This window comes from Melopsittacus undulatus, chromosome 10, assembly GCF_012275295.1.
Source record: "Melopsittacus undulatus isolate bMelUnd1 chromosome 10, bMelUnd1.mat.Z, whole genome shotgun sequence".
In the NCBI taxonomy this organism is placed as follows: domain Eukaryota; kingdom Metazoa; phylum Chordata; class Aves; order Psittaciformes; family Psittaculidae; genus Melopsittacus; species Melopsittacus undulatus.
In genome coordinates, this window is record NC_047536.1 from 20,433,935 (window position 1) to 20,456,331 (window position 22,397).

The window sequence follows — 22,397 nt, forward strand, 5'->3', positions numbered from 1 at the left end:
AGCCCATGGGCAAGATGCTGGAGAGTCACTTGTGTGGCCTGTGATGCAGTAGAAATGCTGACCTATTGGCAACCTTCCTCCTTAGAGGAGAAGCTGGGACATAAGTCCCTGTTGGGGTACAGCACTGGAGCCTTGATAGTGTGGAGCACAAATCTGTCTGTGGTCACTGTACTCACAATATTCAGTAGTAAATTAAGTGGGTCTAATTGGGCTCTGAAGTATGTTGTGTGTAACTTAACACATCTGTGAGGGTGGGTGCTCACAGCAAGCTCTACAAAGTCATAATGTTGCATTTGCTTACAATATGATATGAGGAAATGGGACAACATTCACCCCCATGGGCATGGGGCAGGGAGCCATGAAACACCAGGTTTCAAGCTGAGTATTTGCATGCATTTCCCAAACATTGCCGTGTGCACTCTGGTGTGCAGGGCAAGACCTGCTGAATTCTAGACAAAGACAAGGGAATTAGAGAGTGATCCAATTACAATGCTGAATGCCTGTTCTCTGCATTCTGTATATTCATAACCTTCTGTTTAAAGTCATGTTTGAGTTTAACTTGCTAAACAAATCATTCTCATTCATAAGTCTTCCTGTTTTGAAGGGTGGAGGGGGAATGAAGCAAGACAAGACAGATAAACAGGGTGAACTGTTTGGGGGAAGACAGTGACTCTCCTAGAGATAGCATCTTTCTGAGGAATATAGACCCAGGAATATTTTTAGGGAAAGCAGGAGATTGAGAGCGTTTTCAGCCAGACTGGAATGGGTTGATGTGAATGCTAGCAAGGCCAAGTGCCAACTCTGGGAAACAGTGTCTTCCATCAGGCATACACCAGAAGAAAGCAGATAGGAGAGGAATGCTCTGAGTGAACCAAAGCTTCACATCAGTGCCCAGTGAGTGGGGCTTCAGCTAAGAGTTTCCAATAGCAACAGGGAGGGTCAAGACCATGAGACCTCAGGCTCCTCTGCATTCTGAGGTTGCAAAGCGCTGTGTGAATGAAGTAATGAACTGCAAGAGGTGGGAAGGGGATCTGCAGCAGGATGCACTCCTGGACCTAATTGTGCCGTGGAGGCCTGGAGCAGGGATAAGAAAATGGGCTTATCACAGCTCTCCTGTTGTGTCAGGCTGCAGCTTCTAGTTTTCCTGTAGGTCGAATAGGTTCACTATGGTCTGTGTCACAAGGATTCTGGAGGTGGTAGAGCAGGGCCTTGAACCTAAGAACTGCCATCTAACTTCAACTCTGAAATCAGAGTGTTTCTGTTACCTTATCTTCAGCACGCCAAACTCATGGTGACTTATCCTCATCTTTGTGCCTCAGGATCTCATCTTTTCCCATCCTTACCAGAGCGCTCTGAAGAAACATCCATGAGTATTTGAGAAGCATTTGGATGCTGTCATGATCAACCTATTGAAAAACCTATGAGGAAATTGATAATTCTGTACTTGATGAAAGGTTTGGAAAATGTGCCATATGTAGTGCAGGGGAACTTGTTTAAGCAGAAGAAACATACATTAGTCTTCACTGGCAAATGCTCTGACCATACCACCTAAGACTTGGAAGGCAGACACACGGACTGTGAGAATGAAGACCTTAGGCCCACTGAAGGAGAGAATCTGGTTCGAGACCATCTTAAGAACCTGAATGTAAACAAGTCCATGGGACCTGATGAAATCCATCCACAGGTCCTGAAGCAGCTGGCAAATGAAGTTGCTAAGCCACTGCCCATCATATTTGAAAAATCATGGCAGTCAGGTGAAGTTCCCAATGACTGGAAAAAGGGAAATATAACCCCCATTTTCAAGAAGGGGAAAATGGATGACCCAGGGAATTACAGACCAGTCAGTCTCACCTCTGTGCCTGGCAAAATCTTGGAGCAGATTCTCCTGGAAGGCATGCTAAGGAACATGAAAAACAACAAGGTCCTTGGTGACAGTCAGCATGGCTTCACTAGGGGGAAATCCTGCCTGACCAATTTGGTGGCCTTCTATGACGGGGCTACAGAACTGATGGACAGGGGTGGAGCAGTTGACGTCATCTACCTGGACTTGTGCAAAGCGTTCGACACTGTCCCACGCAACATCCTTGTCTCTAAATTGGAGAGACATCAGTTTGATAGATGGAGTACTTTGTGGATAAAGAACTGGCTGGATGGCCGCATGCAAAGAGTTGTGGTCAATGGTTCAATGTCCAGCTTGAGACCAGTAACGAGTGGTGTCCCTCAGGAATCGGTGTTGGGTCCAATCTTGTTCAACACCTTTGTCTGTGATATGGACAATGGAATTGAGTGCGCCCTCAGCAAGTTTGCCGATGACACCAAGCTGTGTGGTTCGGTTGATCCGCTGGAGGGAAGGAATGCCATCCAGAGGGACCTTGACACGCTTGTGAGGTGGGCTGATGCCAACCTCATGATGTTTAACCATGACAAGTCCCATGCACAGCTACAGGTTGGGCAGAGAAGAGATTCAGTGCAGGCCTGTGTAGAAGGACTTGGGGGTGTTGGTCAATGAGAAAATGAACATGAGCCAGCTTCAGTGTGCGCTCGCAGCCCAGAAAGAGAACTTCATGTTGGGCTGCATCAAAAGAAGCGTGACCAGCAGGTCGAAGGAGGTGATCCTGCCCCTCTACTCTGCTCTCGTGAGACCTCACTTGAGGTATTGTGTGCAGTTCTGGTGTCCTCAACATAAGAAGGACATGGAACTGTTGGAACAAGTCCAGAGGAGGCCACAAGGATGATCAGGGGACTGGAACACCTCCCATATGAAGACAGGCTGAGAAAGTTGGGGCTGTTCAGCCTGGATAAGAGAAGGCTGCGTGGAGACCTCATAGCAGCCTTCCAGTACCTGAAGGGGGCCTACAGGGATGCTGGGGATGAACTCTGCATTAGGGATTGTAGTGACAGGACAACGGGTAATGGCAGGAGGTTGGAACTTGATGATCTTAAGGTCCTTTCCAACCCTAACTATTCTATTATTCTATTATGGAGTAGGTGCTCCTTCAGAGAGCAGCATCTGGCCTGCATCCTGAAAAAGTTGTGAGGGCTTTGGAGAAAACATGCAACACCAGGGATTTAGAGACAGTAGCAACTTGTGTCTAGTCAAAGGGATTACCAGCAGAGCAAAAGCTGAGGCAATCTTGCCTTAATCTGGAAAAATGAAATTTAGAAAGGAAGTTATTTTCATAACGTTTAGTAAAAATTCCTAGTGGAGGGCCTGCTTGCTCTCTCATATTCACTTCTTGCACTGTGTTAAATATGGAAACGTAACTCCAAAAGAACCGGATATTGCAAATGTTTGGAAATCCTGAGTAATGTGATTTCCAAAAGTTAGTGCAGGGGTTTCTGTTGAAAACTGCAGAGCTGTGTGTTCAAACACACCAGTTCTGGATCATTCTGCTCTTGCAGCTCCATTACACTCTGAGGAACACAAAAAAAATTCTCTTTTTTTTTGCATAACCTGGAGAAGCTGAACTGCTTTCTCATGTCCGGTCATGTCAAAGTACTCAGAAAATGGTAAAGTATGTGTTCAGCTTTAGAATCATAATGGTTTAGATTGGAAAGGTCCTTAAAGGTCATCTATTTCCAACCTGCCATGGGTAGACACCTTCCACTAGATCATGTTAAGGATATATAACTTTTTTGCATATACATAGGTAGTTTGCTTTTCATTCATACTCAGTATGCATAGTTTACATGTACTGAGAAGCTTCTCTGAGGACTTCACTGCCATATACATAAGGTTAAGCAGAAATGGAGCATTACCAAATAAGGGGAGTCAGCATAGGTTTGGGTAGACTTAATTAGCTTTGATGAACCTTCAGATGTTCATTTATTAGAACTTGTCTTTCAAATTAAATGGCAGCTCCAAACACCCGCACAGTAGGAAGGACTTATCACATCCAGATCGGGTTCTAAGTCAAATATCATAGAATTATAGAATCATAGAATGGTTTGGATTGGAAAGGACCTTAAGATCATCTATCATCTACCCCATCTCTTTCCAACCCCCTCACACTAGACCATTTTTCCCAAGGCTCTGTCCAGTCTGGACTTGGACACTGCCAGTGATGGGGCAGCCACAGCTTCTGTGGGCACCCTGTGCCAGCGCCTCAGCACCCTTACAGGGAAGAACTTCTTCCTTATACCCAACCTGAACTTCCTCTGTTTCAGTTTAAACCCATCACCCCTTGTCCTATCACTCCAGTCCCTGATGCAGAGTTGCTCTCCAACATCCCTGTAGCCCCCTTCAAATACTGGAAGGCTGCCATGAGGTCTTCATGCAGCCTTCTCTTCTCTAGGCTGAACAGCCCCAACGTTCTCAGCCTGTCTTCATACGGGAGGTGCTTCAGCCCCTGATTGTCCTCATGGCCTCCTCTGGACTTGCTCTGACAGCTCCATGTCCTTCTTATGTTGTGACCAGAACTGCACACAGTGCTGCAAGTGGGGTCTCACAAGAGCAGGGTATGGTATATGAATATGAATATGGTATAGAGCTCATTTTTTTCTAAATTTGATGAGCGAGCTTTTTAGACAGAGTTTTGGGTACTCAATACAAATGAGTCTCAGTTATGTATTACTAACTTATTTATGACATGGCTTCAGGAACAGGAAGGAGGAAGTAATACTTGAAACACATTTTTTTAAACAAATTTAAGAAAATCCTAGATATAAATGAGTCCATTCTCATTTAGCCATTATTTACTAGATATTTTTAGGTATCATCTATTTATTTATTGCCCTCTGAGATCATTACAGAAGGAAAATGCAGTTAGTCCATCACTTCCCCGGATAAAGAGAGATGCAACCTTTTAATAAAATATCGATGGCACCCCAAGGGGACAAAAAGAGATTTGCATCCCAGTGGCCCAGCTGACAGCCCACGTAAGTTACTGCAGCAGCAGCAAGGTCCTGTCAGACAAAGGAGCATGGTGAAAGAATTGGGAACAAAACATGATTTGTACTGGCATGAAGTGAACAATCTAAGCTGTGTAAAAATGAATACATTAAATTAAAAGGATTAATGGGACAAGTTAGTGCAGGGCAGCAGGGAAAGTCCCCTGTCTTGGCACTTCTGCCAGGTTCCACCCAGACAGGTTATTTTTATAAAACCTTCTTTCTTTTGTAAGTGAAATTTCATCTGGAGAGCACCTCATGAACAAAACTCAGCTCCTCCCTCAGCACCACCTGGATCAGCTGTTTGAGCTTTTACATTTTTATTTAAAAAATCCTGGTGGATTTCACGAAAGCCTGAAGTGCTGGATTGGTCTGAGGAATGCTGATGGCAAGTTAGCTATCAGAAATCATCCAGTGAGTTCATTTGCATCGAATGCTCCTCTTAACCTCATGTTGTAAATCATTTTTAAATAGCCATGCCACTCACCTCAGGACTGAGCAGGATAGTTTCTGCTTGTGCTGTGAAGGCCTTTGAAATCACTTGTGATAAAGATATAGAGATGGAAGGTTTTTACCATTTAAATCACAAAGCGGGGCCTAAATACTGTTTTTTCTGCAGCTGCTTTTTGCTATGGAGAACAGTCTGTTCATTTCAAGCCCGTCCACTTCCACCTCTAAAGTCAAACAAATGTATGTGTGTATCTATCTGCAGTGTTTGCCCCATTAGGTGGTTAGTTTTTTGGGGTTTTTTTGTACTGTACCTGGTTTTCATCTTGCAGAAGGCAATTACAATGTTCACAAGATGACAGTCATTTCATGCAACAGAAGGCTGACTAATTGAGGGAAAGGGATGATATTTGGGAATGAAAAACAAAGCTGTGACATGTAAAATTATATATAAAGTGAGATTGTTATTTTTTTTTCTCCTCATAAAATTCTCAACAAGTGAACTCCAGATGTCAGCATTTAAACACTGTCAGGTATTGCTTGTGTGAGTGTAGCATCTACGGACCCACAGTTGTTGAACACTCCTAACCTGAGAGGTATGATGTCTATATACTTACTGGCTTTAGCTAGGCAAGAAGAAGTGAAGACCAGGAAAAGGTGGCACTGTTTTGGTTCTTTTTTTTTTCTCCATTTAAAAATAACTGCAACAAGTTGCAGCTGACTCAGATAAGTCAGAATTTAAGGTGATGTGGAAATTGGCCAGGAAAAAAAGAAATAAAAGAGACAAAAGAGAAACCTTGAAGTCTACAGGTACAGTGACAATCCACTCATATGGATTGTCATATCACAGTCAACTGTTGTCACTGCTTCTTGGTAGACTGATGCTAATGTGGACATATCTGCATTTTGGTTCTGCTGCTGTTGCACTGGTGGCTTCTTGCAGGAGAAACACCATTGTCCTCCAGGTCACTTCTTCAATCATATCAGTTGCATTTTCTCAGTGAGTTGTTGCTGACTGTGTGTGGCTGTAATAGTTTGGGCTACATCATCCTGAAAGGTGAAGTGGCTTCTCTGCTTGACTGGGAAGAGATGGAAAGAGGAGTTTGAAGGTGCTGATGCTACATCAGCCCTGACAAGCATGTTTAATATTTTCGGGGGATTTTTTTGCATCTCTTTTCCTTGGCTTACCATTTTTCTTGAACTAGAAGAAAACATCAATCAGGTTTGGAGGCCTTACTGCTCCTTGTGTCTTCAAAACAGACCAGTTTGTATCTACTAAAGAAGATTTATTGGACAGCTTGAGGATTTATAAGACATTCCTTATATTCCTGGAGTCTTATCCCAGGAGGTGCTAGCATGAAACCTTGGATGGATCTACTGGGAATGTTAGCTTTTCTCCTACTTCATCTGACAAGTAATGCAAAGCCTTCGTCCCCTGCTCATCACTGCTTTTCTCCATGCCTCTGTGTTCTTTTGGGAGCACATGCAGGCAATGTTCTACATTTCACCAGTGGAAAGCAGGGTAGACAATGTTAATCCCTCACTTTTGTCAGAAAGGAATGCTCTATCTGAATGCAGAAATATACCATAAGAGCAGCAAGTTCTCAAATGTAGCAAATTCTAGCACCAGAACCTTGCTGCTAAGGAGAATTAAAGCTAAGTTGTACTTTGCCAAAAGGGTAATGAGAGTCAGAGCTAGAAGAGAAAAAGAAGTATTCTTAAAAAATAATGTTTTGCTTAGATTGTTGAATTGTGGTGAAGGAATGAAAAGGGGGACAAGGCTGCTGCTAGGAGTTCAGCTGCAAGAGAGAATGTATGTGTAGGAACATCTGGTATGTTTGGTCCTAACACTCCAGGTCTTTTACCATATCCTGCCCAGCACTGCTGAAGTAAACCAGGTGTAAGTGGTTTGAAAGGAACAGCCAAAACCACATCTTACTCAAAGAAATCGTGTCTTGAACATGAAGGCTTTGTTCTCGAAGGCCAGAGCTCCTCTCTCCCCACTGGTCGTCCATGAAAGTGTTTACAGAGGCCAGCAGCCCAAAGGAATTGAATTCAGGATTTTGAAAGCTTCAGCCTTCGCAAAATAAACCTTCAAAGGAGATTCAGAACTATCAGCAACAAAATACGTTCTATTCTCATCCATGGCAGCCCCCTCCATTCCTGCCTTCTGTTTATTTAGCAATTTAAAAAATAAATCCATTGCTTTGAGCTCAGGGGATTGATGTTTTTTAAGGGCTGTGGGTTTTTTTTTCCATGTACACTTCCCATAATATTCTATATTTTCTTTTTTCCTTTTTGTTATTTTACTTTAACCATCATTTGCTCTTGTTGGCAATTATGGCTCTTGCTTTTGCCTTATGTTAGTAATATGATAGGTGAGGTGAGGAAATGCTGATGACAAAGGCTCCTACACTCCTCCTCTTTACCTGAGTGCTCCAAATTGATGCCTCTTTTCCACATGGGAGGTTTGGCTTAAAATAGATCCAAAAGGCTATATTTTCAATTATCAGCACTTCCACTGTTTCTGCACTGTCTGTCCCTGTGCTGTTAGCACTGAATTGATGTAAGCCTCACAAAGAACATAGTCAGAAGACTGGTTAAGTTTCATTAAAAAATAAATAAAACCTAAATCCCTGGGATCTATTTAATTGCCCCCCAAACTGGACAAATACCAGAGCTAATTCAAACTATTTGCTCCAAATTGCTCTTGTGAATTTAGCTCCTTGCTTACTGGATTGCTTAGAAATCAAACCAAATGTATGGAGCAGACCTTCAATTCTGGAAAAAATCAGGAGGATTTTTTTGCTGCATCCAAGTAGAGGATTTTGTTATTATTGTCTTATGAGACTGATTTTCAATATCACATTATGTTGTTTCTGTCCCCTCCTTGTGTGGCTGAAGCATTTCAAATGGGGCAAAAAAAGCAAAACCCAAAAGCAATTAAAACAAAAAATCCATAAGGAACTTCTCACACACATTTTGTATGTTCAAGCCTGCTATTCTAACTGTATCTTCTAAAATACTGTATTAGTTCTCCTATAGGCATTTTCTCTTCAATAATAGCAAGTCCCTTGCCTCACTTGGGTTTTCTTCTGTGCCCATAAATGCTCACATTCATAAGCACCAGACCTGACCACCTTACAAGTGGAAACCAAGAGAAAATCAAAAAGATTAATTCATATATTAACTAACTGCTTCTCATGTTCAAATGCCAGTCAAGCTATACTGGAGATAATTCCTAGCAGCTTCCCAAATACATGTAGAAAGAGAATAAAGTTTTATCCACCATATCTTCGAGGCTTAACCCACTTTTCTCATTCAAGAGCAACTAGGAGGTGATCATAGAATCATAGAATAGTTAGAGTTGGAAGGGACCTTAAGATCATCTAGTTTCAACCCCCCTGCCATGGGCAGGGACACCTGACACTAGACCATATCACCCAAGGCTTCATCCAACCTGGTCTTGAACACTGCCAGGGATGGAGCATTCACTACCTCCCTGGGCAACCCATTCCAGTACCTCACCACCTTAACAGGAAAGAATTTCTTCCTTATATCCAGTCTAAACCTCTGCTGTTTAAATTTCAACCAGCAGAGGTTTAGACTGGATATAAGGAAGAAATTCTTTACTGTTATTATCATGCGTTAATAATCCAGCTCTCTGCATGAGCTATGGTTTTCGGTCTATAACAGTCCCAGCAGGAAAAGCTTCTCTACTTGAGAGCATCTTCTGTAACTGGAAGCATCTTCTCCTGCCATTCTCAGTGCAGATGCTGGTGCCTTTGCCAAGGCAGCAGGCTTCACAGGAAGACAAGACAATGGTGGAAGACCACCAACTACTTCTATTGGATGAGAACACAAAGGCCTCCAGTGGAGAATTCGAAAATACCCAACAACCAGAGACAGAGAATTATTTGAGGGAGATGATGTCCATCGGGTCAGCTGGGAGGAGACTAGTAAAAATTGAAGCACTGGTGCACAAGGAGACAAGACTAACCAAGATCCCTGGGCATAAGGCAGTGCTGTAGTCTGAATGCATGCCTGGCACACATGCACATTTAAAAGGCTGGTGGCTCCTGCAAGACTGAGCATGGCATGCCTGAACTGTACCAGATTTTATGCCTACTGAGCAGCCAGGAGAGTAAGCCCATGCCACAGAGGTCCTATTTTTTGACATCACTCAATTTTTAATGGTCTGACAGCAGGAAGACCTCCGCAAAAGAAGAAGGAAAAGAAAAATCTGTGTGGATTAGCTTTACTTTATTCAGCACAAACACTTCATCAGGACTGCAAGAGAAGACTGCCTGACAAGAAAACAGTGCATTAGAAATGCATGAAGGGAAAAAAGAAAGATGTTCTACTCATCAGTGCTGTTCTTACTGCTTCTTCAGCTCCTTGAAACGAATTTTACATGGAGACTGTGCAAGTTTTCCCTGTGAGGAGAAGACATCATGCACCTTGAAAGGTTGGAAGGCTCCTCGGTAGAGAACGTTTGGCGGTCTCCTGAAGGGCTAAACACATCACACCGGGCAGCTGATTTTCAAACCCATTCAGCATGCCATTGCTTGTGCAAAACACGTGTCCAGCCACCAGGCTTGCATAAATTGGCTGTAAATAGTTAATTAAATGCATTTGTACCCCACCACCTGATTTGCATGTGGAATTGTCAAAACAGCGTGCTAAGATTAGACACAATGTACTCCCCGAACACAATTGTACCGGGGAAACAGTCTGAAAATCTGGCGCATTGAGTCAAATTTTCACATTGTGCCTTCTTGTGTAATAACAATAATCTCCTCTGCCTTGGAGTATAATCGCAATAAAGAGCTTTTTGTGATTCATTCAGTGTTTATTCACTCCGTAAACAGCCCTTTATTGCTTTTTATACTACAAAGCAAATGAAATTATTGCTTAAATTGTCCAGTAGCGACTAGCTTCTGTCCTCTGGCTTGCTTGTTCAGTTTGTTTTTGTGTTGTGGTTTTGGAAAAGAAAACTTGTTTAAAATTAGTTCCCCAATAAATCACAGTAACAATGAAGTGAGAGTTTCTGCAGTGTGACAGATTTGTAGCTTTTTATGTTTCTAATGATGATGGTATGTTTTCTAGCTTATTTATTTCCTTCTGCCTTTATTCTCCCAAACTCTGAAGTCTGATAGAGTGAAGAAAACCCTAAGATGCTGGATTGTGGGAAGAAGGAACTTGTAGTTCTTGGACTGCACAGCTACCTCTGTGGTATGCAAGGATGGGAGGGTGCAGGTAAGAAGCAAAAAGGTAAACAGGAAGGAGTCTGATGCTCAGAGTCAAGGGGCATCAACTCTAGTCCATGTCCTGCCCTGCTCCTAAGAGCTTGAGTGATTTCCTTCAGTCACTTATGCCTATACAATAAGGTTGGTGATGTTATCTCCTTCGGAAAGTGCCTCAAGATCTTTGGATGGTTAGCAATAAACATTTTTGTTATTCAATGACTCTCCAAGTATTTCGCAAGAGTAGCTGTTTTCAACACACCATCTCTCCATGAAGATGTGTGGTAGAGCAGCTCTGTAGGCTTCAAAATATGAGGACTATGAACATTGTAGTGTTCATCATGGAAAAGAACAAGTCAGCTGTAGCCAGCATTTGTTCATGCACTCCTTTCCTGAGGGCGCAAAGGCAGTGGTCCGTAATTATTCCTCATCGCAAGGCCAAGGGGTGTATTCACCAAGAGAACGGGAAAGACTATTTCTCTCTTTCAGGCAGTAACACATAAATGACATATCTTATTTCAGTCCTGCCAGCTTTCAGACGTTAGCAAAGCATTTCACTGATAATTATTGATCTTCCGTATTTATAGAAAGGTAGGGCCTAGTGCAATTCAATATTCAGGAGATGCCAATTTTCTATGAATACCTGAGAATGACTTGATCATTTTCCATTTCTGTAATTGCTTCTGTATTGCTGGGTCATAAACTGCATTCTTTAAAATCTATCTATAAATGGAACATGGGTGAGGAAGCCATGCCTGAGTTTCTTTCTTCTTGCTGAAGCCAGGCATGTTTTTTTTCAATTTGGGTACTTCAGGTATAAACAACCTACTTCATTTAGTCACATCTAGTGTCAACTTCCACACTTAAATGTATCAAGAATTGCAAATTAGGGCTCTCAACCTGTTAAATATGCAATTGGGTCTGTATGTTTTCTAATTGACTCCATATTTTCTACAGGAGCTTTCTCACTTAGCTAGTCTTGACACTCAAAGAGTGGCCATATTTCTTCTTTGGGTAAGTGTTTCCTAGATTTATCTCTTTTTCCTCTTCTGTGTTGTTACATTCCATTGTCTTCTTAGTTTATAGGACCTGTTTTCATACCCTAACCCAGGAAGTGACACAGTTCTTGAACGGAGTGGGTTAAGTCCCAGTTCCTCTGAACTCCCCAGCTGACTGAAGTCCTCAGCCCACTGCCACCAGAAGTAAGGTGGTACAGCCCCATTGACTTGAGTTTGCAATATGGTTTGACATCTCAGAGCCAAAGGACATGATCTGGTTCTTCCCAGGATGAATCTGACACATGAACTAGTACCTACTGCATGCCATACCCTACTCACTATGCTAGCTGAGGAGCTTACATGCTGCAGAGGTTAAGCTCACTGATAATATGGATACCACCCAGTGCTTGAAAAGGAGAGCAAGGCCCAGAGTACTATGATATTATGGCTTTGACAGTAGAGTCTCAAGAGGTTCCTCCTTGGGATGCTACAGTATAAAAGCTATCCTGACCCTGAGCAAAATAAATAAATAAATATTTAAACAATACATATTTCTTTGATGCTAAAATAGTTATTAATTGTCAACCACTGCACAACATCATCTGCATGTATATTAAAGGGAAGATTTCAGTCAGTGTCCTCCCTTTGGGAGTGAGATGCAGGCAGACATCAAACCATCAGGGAGGCGTTGAACATCTCCTCTCAGTTCATCTCATGCCGGTGGCTCTTGCAGAGGTGGTGGCTCAGAGCAATGCTGTCTGCTTGCCAGGTCTGTGTTGAAAGCGCACTGGAAATAACGTGTTCCTTTGCAACGGTGTGTGCATTGCCCCTGCCCCCTCTGCCTACAGCAAGAAGTTTCCCTGTGAGACTTCTGCTAGTTCTGACACTGTCTCCAGTATGGATATGACATGTTTGGTTTCATCAGGTTGGAACACACCCTACTTCATAGTTTCCATGCATAAGAAACTTGCTAAGAAGTGCATGGCCTCGTCCATTATTAGCTTTTCATTCCATAGGGCTACAGTGATTTATGAAGCACATTTTCATGTGGTAACCAGTAAATGTCTCCATTTAATGATTGGACAGTGTACTTTTCCTTATCAAACCTGCTTGAAAACTTTCTATTGTTTTAAGAATACATTCTCACAGGAGATTTGCTGCTTTAACCACATTTCAAAGGGGCTCTTCTCTGCATTGCTAAATCTTTCAGGTTGCTGGATGAAGTGTGTGGTTTGTTGGAGCAAGATGAGGAAACATGAGCTTATGGTCAATATGTCAAGCAGGACCTTACAAGGGTTTTTTCTATTACCAGTCCTGATGCTGGGCTTTTAGGTGCCCTTAAGCAAGTTGCTTTGCCTCCATGGGTGTCAGTCCCCATCTGAAAAAGCAGAACAGCCCTGTTCATTTCCATTGTAGTCCCTCAGCCTATTCATCTCTTCAGATGCTTCATCTCATTGACACTGGGGCTTGCTGGGTGCCCAGCATGGTGAAGCTATGCAGTCCTGGCAGCCACAGAATTAATTAATCATTAAAATAAATCATGTCAAAGAAACATTAATTAATCATTGCTCCAGAAAAGAGCTCGTCACAGACACTCTCTGTGGGCCCTCAGTGCAGCCTTGGAGCTGCTGAAAATGCACTGTCTTTTCAAACACAGCCCATGGACGTGATTTAAAGAACTACCTCAGATCATCCCAACTTCCTCACTATTAAACAGTAGCTCCAGCTCCTTCCTTTTTTGATTTTCTTTTCTTATTCTTTTTTTTTTCCTGAACCTGGCAGCCTTAGTCAATAAGCCATAAGCGCCTAGCTAAGAAGAACTGCTGTCATCAGACAAAAAGGCCTCCAAGTCCACATCCCTAACAACCTATTTTAATAACAAGAGCAATAACGGGATTTATTATGCATGCGGCTTTCTGCAATCATTTCTGAAGAGAAAATTAGTTTGAAGCCTCAGGCGACAGTTGAACTCTCAGAGGCGCCTAAAATAAAATAAGGGGGGGCCTGAAAAAATAATAACGGGGGAAAAAAAGTGTGATGGGAAAAAGTTATTGGAGCAAGCCTGCTGGTAAACTTCATCTGTGACTTGCTCTTGTCCTCTGGAGGGAGAGCGCGGTGGCTGGAGCATGGTAATGGTTTTAAACTAAAAGAGGGAGATTCAGGCTGAATGTGAGGAAAAAATTTTGTCCAGTGAGGGTGGTAAAACACTGTCACGGGTTGCCCAGAGAAGTGGTGGATGCCCCATCCCTGGAGACATTCTAGGCCAGGCTGGATGTGGTTCTGGGCACTCTGATCTAGTTGGAGATGTCCCTACTCATTGCAGGGGGTTGGACTGGATGAGCTTTGAAGGTCCCTTCCAACCCAAATTATTCAGTGATTCCATGATTCTATGGTCCAGCATGGGCTTTACTGCATGGGTGGAGTGGTGAGAAATTCCAGAGGGGCTCTGTGCTGAGCAGCAAATCTCAGCTCTGTCAGGGGCTTAAAAGGAAAAATAAATAAATATATATATATATATATATATATATATATATATATAATAAAAGAAGAAAGAAGAGGCCAAAGGCTGGGTGAACTCCTGGAGCAGGTTAGGGGCAGGAGAAAATCCAGCACTCATGTCATGTCCTGACCTGTGCAAGCATCTGCCCCAGGGATCTGCTAGCACCCCATCCATGCCTGCCCCTTCACAACCACCAGAAAATTGCCTCTCTTCCCAACCAGCCTCAGGTCCACCTTGGAACAGAGGGCTAGGTACTGGCACCAGCCTGCCCTGAGAGACCAGTGGCATCCTGTGCTGAATGTCGGGACAGGCTATGTCCAGGAATGGGAGCAAGATACTATTCCAACTCATGCCAATGACCCTGTGCTTTTCTCTTACCAAAACTTGGATGATGTAGTCAGCCAAGGCCATGTGCCATGAAACCATCCCCTCTCCACCCTACCCCCCAGGGTAGGTTTGCTTTCCTCTGCCCTTTGCTCTACATTCCCATTTAAGACATGCTCTTGACAAGGGAGTTGGACTGGACCCTGATCAGTGCACAGCTGTTCCTTCTAAAATAAAAGCAACATCAGGGGAAAGAGTGTGTTTGTGTATGTGTGTGTGGATCCCCATCAAAGATAGACAAAGGCAGATACTTTTGTGCATGTAGGACTGAGTTCTGTCCTTTTTCTTTTCGTTGTTGGGGATGTTTTTCCTCCTTTTGAGGCAATGCATGAACTGAACTGCTGGAAACAGTGTGGACCCAGCTGACTGAGACCAAGAATCTCAAACCTGCTATTAGATGCTCCTCACTTTCTGGGCTATGGTTTGAGGACACATTGCTTTACTTCAGCTCTGGAGTTTGAGGCTGCCCCTTTTGAACTGTAAGAGGTGGCCAAAGAAAATAATGTGTGGTTATTGTTTAAAAAGTCATAGTACCAGAAAAGTATATGATCACTTAAAGGCGACGTCAGAGAGGAGGGTCTTCAGCCAGGGCCTTGGCTAACCAAGTAATTTTATAGTGATATTTATGGCTTGTATATAAAAAAGAAAAGGGTCTGAAATCCTGTGGCTGTTTGGTACCCACGTCTTTAACATCTAACTGCTTATTCATTCTAAAAATTGTGATTTAATAAGACAGTTATTGTATGTTATTTAAATACCTATTTATTATTAAAAATATATTTATTTATAACTACAAATTATAAAGTACTTGGGGAAGTGCAGCCAGTCAAATAAGTGGACTGCTTGATGAATATCCTTTTCTAACCCCATCATTTTATATATAGAAAAGAGGTTGACTTATGCAGTGGGAATTAAACTAACTTAACTGCCTTTATGGGTCATTTCTTTCTTTGATGAATACTTGTAACTCCCTTTAACAGTAATAGGACCTTTGCTTTCCAACTGAGCAGAAAATAAACAGACCTCACTGTAGGGACTCTATTGCCTTTTGGGGGGCTCTGAGCAATGTTAAGCAGAGGTGGATGAAATGCTCTCTGCTTTAATAAAACATACATAAAATATTCCTGGATAAGATCTTTTTCCCTGTTTCCTGACAAATGCTGCCCAGAGTGTCCTGTTGGTCATGCTGATACCTGCCAGCAAAGCAAAGCCCATTTTGCAGTGGCAGAGTCCCACTCCTTGGCTGTCCCACCAGGAGGCTGCACAGACCATGAACACATCTTCTCTGGACTTTTTTCATAGCAGTCTTATAAGACTTTTTTCCATTCTCTCACACACATTCCTGGTTTTATTTGGTGGGTTTGCATCCGAGAGAAGACATGTTGGAAGCTGGAAGAAATGGATGTGCTCACCCCATCTTTTCTTTCCCTTCCGTTCCCTTCCTTTTTTTTTCCCCCCCAATTTGTTTTAACTTTTTTTTTTTCCAATTAAAATCCATGACTAATGGAAAAATAAAAAAAAAAAAAGATCTCTTTCCTGACTCCTTTCCAATGCAAAGTGAAGCTGCTGCTGTAGATACAGGTTCTGCAACCCCAACAAGCTCTCAAAGCACAGCAGGCCTGACTCACAGCCAAGGAAAAGAAAATCTGATACGGCATTTATATCTCTGTTTAGGGAGATTAACCCAAAGCAAGGTGGTAACTGAGAAGGGAGGCAATGAGAGACGGAATGAGAGACTTGTTCTTTAAGGAAAAAAAAGGAAGCAAGAGGAAGCCTATTAAGGTAGGCTCCCAAATAAATGACAAATACTTTGAAATACTGTATCCTGGAGCTTTAGGAATTACCTTTGCAAAGAAGATGGCTTGCTTTTCCTTTGTGAGTCTCATTAACATCTGAGGGTTCCACACTGAGGTGTCACATCACCAGCAGGTATCAACCAGCACAACTCTCCTGAAAGTTACAGGGGAGTTACAGATGTGTAACTGCATCTACTGACACAGGAGCCAGGAAAAGCAGCCTCATACCCAGGAAGTGTGTTAAAGCCTGGGAAGCACCAGGCCCTCCTGCACCCAAAGGCCTATCTTTCACAGGCTCTTTCTAAGTTATTTACATCTTCTTTCAACTTGTTGATGTTATTTTCCAAAACACATTTCTTTTCACTATTGCAAATTATTTTCAATTAACAGATGTGTTCATTCAATTGTTTCATTTCATCTTTTCCCATTTCAGTGTGGGGGGGGGGGGAAATCCCTTCTTAAACAAGACAAGATCTTTAAAAAGATCCTCATTCTGTTTTGATAACAATCTTGCCATGGTTGAAAGAAAAAACTTCTATTTATTACTTATGAGGAATTTTCTTCAGTTAGTTCCACTGAACAAACACTGTTTTGCCACATGAAGCCAAATACTTTGAATTTTCGTTTGCTGCAGGGTGCAGCCCTGCTGTTGCTGAACTAAATGCTGTATAATGCAGAGCAAAAGTAACAGTGGGCCAAGTCTTGCAGTTTTTACAGGCACCTCTGTAACCCTCCAAGTATTTCTAGGATACCCATTCACACCAGCATCTGAGCTCCAGATGAATCATTTATTATGAATACGTGACCTGTTAAACCTCTTTCTCTCTGCCCACAGTTAGTGAAAGAAATCTGTTATCTTCTTGCTGTTTGCTCAAAATTGCATTCTAACAGATTTCAGTCTGGCAAAAAAAAATCCCCATTTTTCCCAAGTTGTAGATGTTCATAAAGCACAGTATGATGTTGGTGGTATAAATCATTAATGTCATTTCCCACCTGAACCACTGCCCTGCAGGGCTACAAGGAAGGCTCTGAAGAGCCCTCTGCAGAGGTCTCCCTGAGTGTCTTTTGGAGTGAAATGAACTCAGTGTACATCAGCCCAAAATCTAGTCCATATTTCAGCTCAGGATTTTCCCCTGCAATGAAAAGAAACTGGTTTCTGCCCAATCCCGTGATTATTTGATTGCTTTTGTCCTCATTTTGCTGAGAGAGACTAGTGTAAGAATGGGCAGGATCATAGCTCTTGAAAGTCAAAGTCCCATTTTGAACAGCATTTGGATGATGACTAGGCTGAACTTCAGCGGTGCTGGAGGAAGGCAGGATTCAGAGCTGGATCTGGATTTTATGACTGTGCTTTAACTTCAGGCTTGTGTGTGAAAAAGGGTCTGGGCTGATTTATGTTGTACCTCTGTGAGTCTCAGCATTGCGTCGTAGGGGGCTCTGCATGTACAATTGGTGCTCCAACCAGTTTGTGGTCCAGGGAAAGCCACCTGAATGCTGGAGTAGCCATTCAGATGTGAGCTTTTGGACGACTAACCCATGCTTACATACCATTTACACTTATTAATGGCATCATAGTCACATCCGGTACAGTAATGCTGGAGGATTAGGTGAAGTGAAGGGTGAAATAACTTTACCAAAAGGCAAACACTGAACCATTCCCTTTTGTGTATTAAACGTTCCTGTAGGCTCTGTACTTGCTCTTTTCAGACAATGCTTTCTTGGCTGGATGGATTATTGTATATCATCTCTCTAACCTGCTGTATTAATTTCCATTGACTGTGAAAGGAACTTGTCAAATACAAAGAGAAAAGGAAGTGGGGTGGGGGGGTGGGGAGGGAGTCTTTTAATCCATAAGGCACAGTTCTTAAAAGCACCTTGTTGTGTAGTAGCTGCACACAAGTGAAGAATTTGTCAAGAATACAGGGCTGCTGCTAATTGTCTGAATAAATTACAGCTTTGGAGCCTGGAAGCCACAAGTCATGTCATTGTAGCACTAAGCTGTTCCTTTATGGAATCAGCCTTTTACAACCTGGAAAAAACTTTTTAGAAGACTGCCCTAAGGGAAAAACTAAAGAGAGACGGAAAGACTGTGTGTGTGTGTGTGTACATGAGGACGTGAAGAGGGCAAATCTCTAGGCTCCCAGCAGCTGTCTCTGAGAGCAGGGTTCCCAACCTGCTCACCTTTTATGCTGATACCAAACAAGTCATTGACACATCACGATCACAAGTGAAGCCCTTTGAAGTGCTGGAGAAATGAGCAGGATTAAGAGAACTGTTTTTGTGAGGGAGGATGGCTGATGGACACTCCTGCAGGATGGATGTCAGCTCATTCCTCCTTGGAACATTAAGGCAAGCCAGCCTCAAAAGAAAATACTAAATTTATAACAAAGCACAAACTACAGGTTCATGTGGCATTCACTTTGCTGCAGAGGACTTGCACAAAGCACTATTGATTATTTTAGCCTGTAAAATATAGGGTTTTTTTACAAGTGTAGCGCAACAAATACATGTTGCCTGTGTAGTACAGGGACTTGTCCATTCTCATTTTTCCTACCAGCTTTATCTATGGTAAAAGAAAAAGGAATTAGGGATTTTTTTTCATTTTCTTCTGAAGTTTCTGCTTTCAGACTGTGGGCTGAGTCCTGCTCTTACTGGTGTCATTTGAAAAACTGCTGAGTTCAGCAGCTTTTGGATGGAGACAAGTCCATCTGCAGTAATCCAGTATGGCACAGTCCTTAAAGGGAAGTTTAGCTCTGTAGAGAATTACTCTTTGAGATAATTCCCAGTTCACACTGTGAACTAGACAATAAAGTGGAAAGTGCTCTCTGGAATTTCCTTAAGGCAACCTGAATTTGTGCTCAAGCTCTTTCCCAGTTTATTAGCAGTGTTTGGCAAAGTACTTAAGGCTTCTTTGCAGACCACAATAATTGATTACCAGACACTAGAGGACAAACTGCCTGACAAAATTCAAAGTCTATAATGAGGCAGACAGGCATGATAACACAGCAATAAATCACAGCCGCTAGGGTATATTCCTGGGATTGCTGGCAGAAGGGTTCCAATCAGAAGTCAAGAAGGACCTATAGCTCCATGTCGTACTCCACAATCAAATCTCACCCTGGATCCTCTACAGGTGTCAGGTGAAATGCAGGAGTGAGGCCCACGCTAAAGAGAAGGTAACTACAGATGAAATGTCAGACAGGAGATGGGTTCAGACTTGTTCTTCAAAGGCTACACCAGGAAAAATCAGTAATTATTATTAACTTCAGGAAGTTACCTAGACCAACTACGCATTAGTGTTTTATGTGAATAATTAATTGCAAGTCCTGGTAGCTGCCTGAGATCCTTCTCTGCACGACCAAAAAAAAGTGACATGGAATGAACACATCAATAAGTTGATGAAAACCTCAGCAAAGGTGATGAAAAAGTATCAGAGGCATCGGTGACTCCAAATCCTGCAACAGCTGCTTGGGACAACCATCATGGGGAGAGATGTGTCTTGCACCAACAGGGGGAACAGCTGTTTTCCCCCACCACAGTAATTTTCAGTAATCCCATGGGCAGACTAGTTCATGTGCCAAAGGTAGTTAATGAGAAGAAAGCCTTTCTGCCATCAAAACTACAGCGAATCGTTAACTTTACTGCATAACTACTTGCTTTTGCCATTTATCTTCTAACTTGGACATGTCCTGTTCTTCAGAACATTCCCTGCCCTGCCAAAACTCTTTCTAAAACATTAGCCCTGTCCCCAAATCTGTCAAATCACAGCAGATGACTCCATCACTGCTTGTTTGTAAAATTTCTCCCACCTTTCTCAGGAAGATTGGGTAGGCAAAACACTGACACAAATAAGCTAGCATGAAGAGCAAGTGTGACAGTTCTGACAGCGAGAGGCAGATGGCTGGATGTGAAAGTACCAGCCTCATAAACAGGGGTCACAAATCCAACTTCTGTATTTGGGTTCTGTGTCTTGCCTTCCAAAATGTGGAAAATCCTGTTTGAGAAGGATCTGCAGGCACTTACAGGCATGTTAGGACAAGCACCGCAAAGCAGTCCCTGGAGAACTCAGGTGCCAATAGACTGGTTCACTTTTACCACTGAAATTATGGGTTAAGAGCCCAGTGTGCCAGAGTGCCAACAGTGTTCAGTGTTCTGTATTACAGATTTACCTGAAGGTGAATGATAGTATGATCTATCTCTCATGTGTTTTCTTTGGTATTCAGTGTTTTCTTGATACTTATCATCACAGTTGTAACACAAGGTATGGGAGAATAGATTTAACCTTGAATTTGAAGAGAAATACACCAAGGGCCACATTTCTTTACAATAGTGTAAGAAAACACTGGGGATTTTTGGCTGGTTGTTTTCTTTATTTCCACCACTAAAGTTAAAGGAAGTCATGACTGAGCCCAAATAAAGCTCCTAAAATTCAGAGGTTAAAATGCAGACTTCATAGACTTTCATTATTATGTAGCTCTGACCTAACATTTTGGTGCACTCTGTGGTTCAGGTATGTGCATACTGCAAGAATTAGTTATTAATTGTATTGAAGGTACAAAATGTCTACTGCAGTTCCTCTCAGCATCAAGGATGTGGTGCAGGATTTGAGAAGTGGGGCTGTACCACATGCCATCCCTAAGGGTTATCTTCCCATGCATGCAGCCCTGGTGCTGGGAGATGCAGAAGGCAGATGCAATTTGGATCTAGAAGAAAAGAGCACACTGGGGGATAGCTGCACCAAAGATTTGTACCGAACTCTGGGAGACCCCCCCATCAATTCAGGCCTCTTCATATTGTGTGCTCCAAAGTGGGTTCCTCTGATAGCACAAGGGGACACATAGGACACCTACATTTTGTGCATGTGCATTTAACAGCCTTCCAGTATCTGCAAGGGGCCTACAAGGATGTCGAAGAGGCACTCTTCATCAGGGACTAGAGTGACAGGACAAGGAGTAATGGGTTCAAACTGGAACAGGAGAGATTCAGGTTGGATATAAGGAAGAAATACTTTACTGTGAGAATTGGAACAGGTTGCCGAGAGAAGCTGTGGCTGCCCCATCCCTGGCAGTGTTCAAGGCCAGGTTGGACACAGGAGCTTGGAGCAAGCTGCTCTAATGGAAGGTGTCCCTACCCATGGCAGGGGGATGGAACTGGATGAGCTTTAAGGTTTCTTCCAACCAAAACCAGACTTGGATTCTATGATTCTATGTCAATGACAGTTGCACAACTCTCTGGTGCAATGGCACAGCTCCTGCACTACCATGTGCCTAGGTGACCTTGTCTCCATCTTTATTCCTTCCTTAGATTGCCACTGGAGCTGGGCTTGCTTCTTCTGATGGAATTTTTACTGTGAACTGTAGCTGCACCTTTATCTCTGGTTTCAGTTTGGTGCACTTCAAATTAATTCTTTTGGCACATTTTTCCACTGTCAGTGGGGGTTCTTCTAGTACATTATCAATGCTTCTCGCCCTGATGATGCATAACACTAATCCATCATTAGAGCAAGAGTGTGCTCTGATGATGGATTAAAATAATTTATCATAAGAACAAGGGGCTATAATGTAACACCGTCAAAAGACGGCACCATGTGGAGACAAACAGATCAACGAGGAAATTCAGTAATGCTCATCGAATAAATGGATCTGCTGCCAAGAGGCTCTTCTAGAGCAAAAGTTTGGCAACCTGTGAAGATATCATTATTCTCCTTCCTAAAAACAACTCCTTGCACTAATGGCAGTGAGTCAAAGATCTTTTTTGAATCACAAAAGGATCCTCCTACCGTTAGTCACCCCCTTTTGAGGGCTAAATATTGCAGGTACAATACAGATTTTTTGCCCTGTGCAAGTCTTAATCTTTAAAGCCATTCACATAATAAAATGCTATATACAGCTATTTAAACCATCAGTCCAAAGTAGGTTTGCTGCAGCATGGTCAAGTGACTGAGAAAGAGGATTTAAAGCTCAGGAGATGTGGTTAGAGTTTTAACTTTCTTTTGGAATCCCTACATCTGTAATTCAGCACTTCATTCCTGTCTAAGGCACATTTGCTTAACTGTAGCCATATGTTTATATGGATTCTTCAGAATTCTGTTAATATAAGGATTAACTGGAACACCTATTTCAATACCTTCCTCAAC

General features: G+C 42.5%; 1 long non-coding RNA gene across 2 annotated transcripts in view; it reads left to right on the forward strand.

Annotated features, from left to right (window-relative positions):
* Positions 1 to 22,397, forward strand: part of LOC115946258 (uncharacterized) — a 175,248-nt gene that overhangs the window by 148,846 nt on the left and 4,005 nt on the right. For both annotated transcript variants that reach the window (XR_004550074.1, XR_004550073.1), the window contains exons 12-13: positions 10,489 to 10,596; positions 11,541 to 11,597. This is a non-coding gene — a long non-coding RNA (uncharacterized lncRNA). The remainder of the gene's footprint in view (positions 1 to 10,488; positions 10,597 to 11,540; positions 11,598 to 22,397) is intronic.